Genomic DNA, 7,500 nt, shown 5'->3' with positions numbered 1-7,500 from the left:
GCGCTTAAATAGTAACTGTATTTAAATTGTTTACAAGACAGATGAACAGCATCGTTTTGAAATCGCTCCACGTTCGGCAGCGGTTTCAAATCGATACGGTTTCGGCAACAGTCTCCATCGATGTCGTGCAAACAGAAGGTGCAACCGCATGGAAAACGATGCGGTTACAAATGAAACCGCGTTCGTGCAAACACTGCCAAAAGCTAAGGGTAGGGTCGTACCTCTTGTTGAACACTATATTTCATTGGCTGCATAGTCTCGTACTTTCTAATGTTTTCTGTGCTAAATCCATTGTTATCTTTGTTCGTTCTATTGTTCTTTTGGCCAATCTTGAAGCTCGTAAAAATGAGGTACCACACTACCCAAATTTTAAACTTGAAAGGACCATTACATTTATCACTTGATAATGAAGTCAAGATGACTTCGGAACGTCGTGCGAAGTCATCTTGACTTCCCCCGCCACATAACGCTAATAACGCTACATAACTTACAATAATTTGCATTTGATAATGGTAACATGTCGTCGCCAAAACGTCATGTTTTTATGTCGCTACTTTTTATTCTGAAATGTTTTTCAAAACCTTTCGTTATTAAGCCAAGAAAGATTGAAGAAAATAAAAGGGAATGGAGAAAGGTTGATTTGACGCTGACAACTTCTTTATCACCACAAGCCTGATAGCTTTCCAAGACAAAATTTCACTGAAGTTAAACCCTATCCGGCAGGGTTATTATTTGGATGGGTGACTTAAAATTATAGGACTTTCTGTCAGAAAAGAAAGGACCGAAAGTTGTATTTTAACGCTCAAAAAATGCAAACCAAGCAAGGTGCAGATTTTGTCAGCCCGCAAAAAACAAATATTGATGCAAAATTAAATAAATATTGATATACAGTTTTTACACTCTTACGCTCTTACAACCCGGTGACATCGTGTGTAGTGCACTTACAGTGCACTACCACAAAAAGTTTAAGTTGCTGTAAGACTCAACAAAGTACTTAAATATACATGTATAATAACTAATAACAAAAATTTGCTCATAGATTTTATACTTATGAATAGTTAACACCGGTAAAATAAAACAAAATCAACAGTTACTGTATTGTTACAGATACAAATAGACAGTAGTTGTAAGAAATACTTATGCAGTTCTTAATATTATTTCACCGAGCACTGTGGCACCTTGTATGGCAAAATATATTTTTCCCACTTTTCCTTTCTTATTATTGAAATTAAAGGGTTATATCTAATTTTCGCACACAAAAAAAGCTCCAACGTGTACTGCACAGTTTAATCTCCTGGAATTTCACTACTGCTGAAAGCACAGTCGCAGGGGCACTCAACGAGAATATAGTTCAATACCACTTAAACATAACATTGTTAAACGTATTTTAGTATTTAAACGGTAGATATAGGCATATTTTTATCCCCTAGAAATTTTTCATCTGTTTGGATTTCCTAGCTAAAAGTCTAGTGATCCGAAAATTATAGGGATTAAAACTTATCTTTTCGAAAATTTCAGTCGGAAAAAAGGCTCCCAAAAATTCTAGGTGACCTTTTTAGGGTAAAAATCCGTTAGAAATGGGCAATTATACCATTTTTTAGATGTTCGAAAATCCTAGGACAGGCAGGCAAGTTAGAAATTTTACAACAAATGTTCCGAAAATTCTAGATCTCAAGTCGTCTTCCGAACAGATATTTCCGAAAATTGACCTTGTGTGCCCCTGACAGTCATGTGAGCAGTTTCACTATCAGGGGGCTATCTTCACCAGATACCCAGCATTTCTCTGAACAATAACCCCAAAAAACAAATGAATTAATGTCTTTTTTCAAAAGGTAAGCATAGGTGACTTAGTTTATGTTAAGATATGTTTTGAAACATTACCTGAAAGCAAGTAATGACACAAAACCTTTCTAAAATCTACCAAGGAGAGGCTTCAGTGACATGGTGAACTAAAATTATATTTTTAAGGACAGACTATTTACAGTTTTCCAGTCCATTATATATGTGACAAACAATAAAACATATTACATATTAATTTTCCTTCTTCATGAACATACTCATTTTCCTCTTTGTCATCCTTTAAACTCACTCTCTCACCCTTATGTTCGACCAAAAAATATTCCATGGTCAGCCGTTTCTGGGAAAGAGGACAGTTGCATTCAACATTCATCCCGTCAACATCTAACAATGGAGCAACTGGCAAAGTTTCCTTTGGAGCTCGAGGCGGTTGAGCAATGGCTGTTTCTGAGGAGGGTGCTGTCCTCGTCGCTTTCTTGAGGGTCAACCTACAACATGAGAAGAACGATCTCTAAACGTGTTGTGCACTAAGCAAGGAGATTCTGTACTCACACATTTTAGAATGACGATCTGGGCACCCAACGAGAATATAGTTCAAAACCACTTAAACATAGCATTGTTAAACGTATTTTGGTATTTATACGGTAGATATACATGTAGGCATATTTTTATTCCCTGAAATTTTTTCATCTGTTTGGATTCCTAGCTGAAAGTCTAGTGATCCGAAATTTATAGGGATCAAAGCAAAATCAACAATACTGTTACAGATACAATTAGACAGTAGTTGTAAGACACACTTATGTAGTTCTTAATATCATTTAACCGAGCACTGTGGCACCTTGTCATTACATACTTTTTCCACTTTTCCTTTCTTATTATTGAAAGTAAAGGAATATATCCAATTTTCGCAAAATAAAAACTCTGAAGATTTTGTACTGGACAGTTATGTCAACAATTTTCTGATTTGCAATTAGTGTATGCAATAAACCTGTGGGTTCTCTGGCAATGTAGCCAATGAAAGCATCCATTACCATGGTTCATGTCAATGGCTATGGCATTTTTGTCCTTTTCATTAGTTGGCTCTGGTTTCAGCTGCACTTGGACCTGACAGCTTGCTTTCATTTTTTTCTCTGCCATTTTCAAATATTCCTGTCTTGGCTTGCTGTGGGCAGCACCAATACCTTAAAACCTCAACGTGTACTGCACATTTTAATCTCCTGGAATTTCACTACTGCTGAAAGTACTGTCATATGAGCAGCTTCACTATCAGGGGGCTATCTTCTCCAGATACGCAGCATTTTTCCAAACAATAACCCCGAAAAACAAATGGATTAATGTCTTTTTTCAAAAGGTAAGCACAGGTGACTTAGTTTATGTTAATATATGTTTTTGAAACATTACCTGAAAGCAAGTAATGACACAAAATCTTTCTAAAATCTACCAAGGACAGGCTTCAGTAACACGGTGAACTAAAATTATATTTTTAAGGACAGACTATTTACAGTTTTCCAGTTTTATATGTGACAAACAATAAAACATATTTCCTTCTTCATGAAAATACTCATTTTCCCCTTTGTCATCCTTTAAAATGCACATGACTCGAAATTTCACCACCACTTTCTACTTCATATCCTTAAAATTCAGGCTTTGGAGTGATAGGATTTCGTTTTTAGAATCTTCCTACAAATGTACTAAGTGAGTTTTTTTGCAGCACAAACTTCGGCATTTTGGCCAAAAAATGGCGACATTTCCTTTGCGACCAAAAAGGTCTTCATGACGTCGTCAGTTGTGTTGGATTACAGCGGGAAATATAGGGTGCTTACCATCTAGCCAAAAATCTGGAAATTTCGGTTTGAGGTCAAATGGAAAGGCAATTTTCCAGAAAATCTTTTCGGAAATTGTGGACAACCTCCAGAGGTAGTCCTCTTTTCCGTTCGGAGTGGAATTCGGGAAATGCCCTTACCATTTGTGAGAACAGTTCCGTTTCCATGCCCTTTCTCACAAGATCGAGTAAATATGCGGGATGCCGGATGGAATGCAGAGTAGTTTATTACAGTTTAATGACAGCTTACAAAATACAAAAACAGATAAAAAAAAGAAAGAAAAATGCCGGAAAAGAGCCAAAGACCCCATACTCAGACAGACCACCCAAAATGTAAAGTAAAATGGTAAGCGCCATTCTCATCCGGTTGGTCATTAAATTCAGAAAATCGCTTACCTTTATGAAACGATCATTCCATCCGGATTATTTGGCTAAATGGTAAAAACAACAAGACAATCAAAGAGCCTGCAAAATCCTAGTTTGACCTCAGGTATATCAATGTATCTTTTCCCTACAAAGGAGGATTGAAGAAAAAAATTGAGGAAATTTGTCCAAAACGGAGACTTCGATCCGTTGCTGTGTTTTGCACGAAAGGTCGATCTAGCTGATATGTCTGAGGTTTGAACTGTTATTCTGGCTTGCTGATGGAAGCGGCACAGTTACGGGTGTGGACATTTTAGCTAAAGCATATCTTAGAAGCTATTTCATCATTCTCGTCTTTTCTCTTCGAACCAAAAGGCTAACAGCTGCTTGAAGGAGGTTTGTATGTTGGTCACTAATACAAGGTCATCATTTTTCTAGACACGACTTTTCGGAAAAGTTTCAAACATGGTTTGATTTAAATGTTTTTTGCAGTTTCCTTGGTCTTGACAAGGAACAGCTACTGAATAACATTTGCTATATGTGCCGACGTTTAATGTAATCGGAAAACTTATCACTTGAATTGCTCAAGGTAGCGATTGTTTATAGTCTTTGAAAACAGTTTTTAACGTTTGATTAACAAATTAATTAAACTCCATGTTTGCTCCGACCATCGAAGGCTTCAGTACTTTATTGATTAGTCCTTCTCACACAGATAATAACCGGTTTATTTCGAAACCATAGTTGAGCAAACATGATGCAAATGATTGACACTGAGCATGGTTATGCCGGGTGTGGTATATAGTAAAGTTAAGGCCTGTTAAAAGGATCCAGCAAGATGAGAATAGTTTCCTGGGTGTTGCGTCATTTAGTTTAAACACTAGTGGGTTTACGAAGTTAGAAACTACTTGAAGTACATAACGCGTTCCAAACTAAATTGTGGCATTACATTTTTCAAAATTTCAGACTAATTACTTAGATTCAGTCGGAAAATAGCTTATTCTAACGGGTAATCCTGAAATTTCTGTCGGATTAATGAATTTAAAGCAAGGAATCTTAGGGGTTTCTGCGGAAAAAAGAGTAAAAATGTCAAAAACGTACATCAAGATATTACACGGAGTTTGAAAATTGCTTCCTTAAACAGGAGAGAATTTTCTATATGTAGTCGTAATCTCAAAATCGTGTTAAAATTGAGCAGAAAGAATTCTTATTTCCGTCGGATGCCCAAATTTTCTAAGAGCAAATCACTGGTTCTATGTTATCTCGAGATTTTGGGACGATCGTAACTCGGAAATAATAAGGAATAGCTTCTTCGAAGCATTGCGACCGCCAACCTCTGAATTTCGGAGCCCCAAAACCACCCAAAGAAGTTTCCGAATTTCGGAACCCCAAAACCATCGAAAGAAGATTCCGACTTTCGGAACCCCAAAACCAGCCAAAGAAGTTTCCGAATTTTGGAACCCCAAAACCAGCCAAAGAAGTTTCCGAATTTCGGAACCCCAAAACCAGCCAAAGAAGTTTCCGAATTTCGGAACCCCAAAACCAGTCAAAGAAGTTTCCGAATTTCGGAACCCCAAAACCAGCCAAAGAAGTTTCCGAATTTCGGAACCCCAAAACCAGCCAAAGAAGTTTCCGAATTTCGGAACCCCAAAACCAGCCAAAGAAGTTTCCGTATTTCGGAACCCCAAAACTAGCAAAGGACGTTCCCAAATTTCGGAACCCCAAAACCACTCAAAGACATTTTGGAACGTAATTTACCTTCAAATCTTGTTATTAAAAGACCGATTACAACGATTAAGACTTAAGTCGCGGCAATTTCTAAAATTCAAGAAACCATTTTTTTTTACGGTATGACAAACAGAAAACTGCGGTTAGTCGTTCAATGCAAACCCAAATGATTGCTGGCGAGCCTTAACGAAAAAACTCAAAATTTGTGGGATGTAAGATCGGAAGCATGCGCAGTCGATTGTGGCGTTATCATGTCTTTAATCCGGGGTATTGATACCAGTGATGACGTCACGCACACGTAGGAGGAAATCTTACGGCCTCACAGCCGTACTAGTGGGTACTAGTGGGTCGTCATTGATCATCATTTAACCGTACATGTTCAGTCTTTGAAGCTCTTACATTTGACCGTCGAGTCAATTTTTTCTTAAACGTCTTCAATCGTTGAGCGAAGACAAAATCAGTTCTCGAGCTAGACAACGGGCAGTCGTCCTTCTTTCCTCAGAGCCACGCACAAAGGATGAAATTATTATTTTATGCAAATGCTAGTGGTAAAAAAGGAGGCGTGTCACGCAATCGCGCGCTCTACTATTTCAAAGAAAAATAAGAGACTGCTCACAGTCTATTCTTAAGCACAACAATAAATTTAAATTGCCGTTTGTTCAACTAGGTTCAGCATTTCTCAAAAGGTATCTTTTTTGCTGAAAAGGGGCCAGAAATTTCAGAAGAACAGAAGTTTAAATTCAAAAAATGAACTGACATGCCATTGTTTTGAAATTATCCCTTTGCTTATAAAAATAGTAACGCCTGCCTTAAACTAAAGATATGCACACCTTTCTTAGCTCTTTTAATACTTTCACGCACATTTCCCGTACCCTCTTGCTTCAAAAAATTTTCAGCTTTCAGTAAAAAAAAATGCCAGTCACTGTTCTCAGTTTCCACGCCAGCACTCACTTTCACACTGAAACTCCTAGTCTCAATCTATATGATAAAATCCATGATTTTGGCAACGTGAAATCAGTTTTGTTTTATTATTTTAAACTCAATTCTTAACCACTAGAACTGCAATGCTGGGTAGTTGTCACAGAAGTACACAACAGAGAAATACAGAAAGAATGCTGCCGTTTGTCGCTGGCACAACCATGGCACTTAATCGTTTGAGTACATAAGTGAAACCGAGCGGATAACTTCGAACATCAGCCAGCACAGATTCAGTCTTATTGGAATCTGCAAATATTTCTGGATATTTGTGTTTGCAACAAACGGCATACTGGCCATACTCTAAAAATGCTGCTTTCGGGCCCCGAATCAACCAAAAAACAACTATCAAGTCAAATCAGTTTTTGTTTTAATTATGAAACGCGTTTCTCTCAGATTACCTTCAATCGCTCGTCTTTCTTGTCACTTCTTGAAGGGGAAATCACGGTTCAGAACATCACCAAGCTCTTTTCCATCCCTCTTTGGAGGACGGTTAGCGGAGTTATCAATAACAATTTTCTTATTTTCATTTTCAACAAAATACCACTTCAATGATGAAATGGTATATGAAATGAATCATATATGAACTGCGGATATGAAATCAAGCGAAGCTATGATCTTCGCAGTTATGAACGCAATTTTTGCAATTGCGTAGAGAAGCCTGAAAAATTAAGGACTTCAACGGGGTTTGAACCCGTGACCTCGCGATTCCGGTGCGACGCTCTAACCAACTGAGCAATGAAGCCACTGACGTTGGGAGCTGGTCATTGTTTTCAGTCCATGCTGATTTAGAAGAGGCTATGATTCCACTTGCCATT

General features: G+C 37.7%; 2 protein-coding genes and 1 pseudogene across 1 annotated transcript in view; 2 read left to right on the top strand and 1 right to left on the bottom strand.

The window, feature by feature from the left end:
- Positions 1-7,500, top strand: part of LOC137997499 (neuropeptide FF receptor 1-like) — a 259,845-nt gene that overhangs the window by 159,450 nt on the left and 92,895 nt on the right.
- LOC137997504 (dynein light chain Tctex-type 5-B-like) overlaps positions 1-7,500 on the bottom strand; it is a 192,007-nt pseudogene that overhangs the window by 123,971 nt on the left and 60,536 nt on the right.
- LOC137997501 (neuropeptide FF receptor 1-like) overlaps positions 2,981-7,500 on the top strand; it is a 37,741-nt gene continuing 33,221 nt past the window's right edge. Inside the window, exon 1 of the mRNA XM_068843545.1 lies at positions 2,981-3,148. The gene's annotated coding sequence lies outside the window, so the exon portion shown is untranslated. The remainder of the gene's footprint in view (positions 3,149-7,500) is intronic.

This window comes from Montipora foliosa, chromosome 3 (genome assembly GCF_036669935.1).
Source record: "Montipora foliosa isolate CH-2021 chromosome 3, ASM3666993v2, whole genome shotgun sequence".
Taxonomy (NCBI): domain Eukaryota; kingdom Metazoa; phylum Cnidaria; class Anthozoa; order Scleractinia; family Acroporidae; genus Montipora; species Montipora foliosa.
This window is presented reverse-complemented; position numbering and strand designations above follow the sequence as displayed.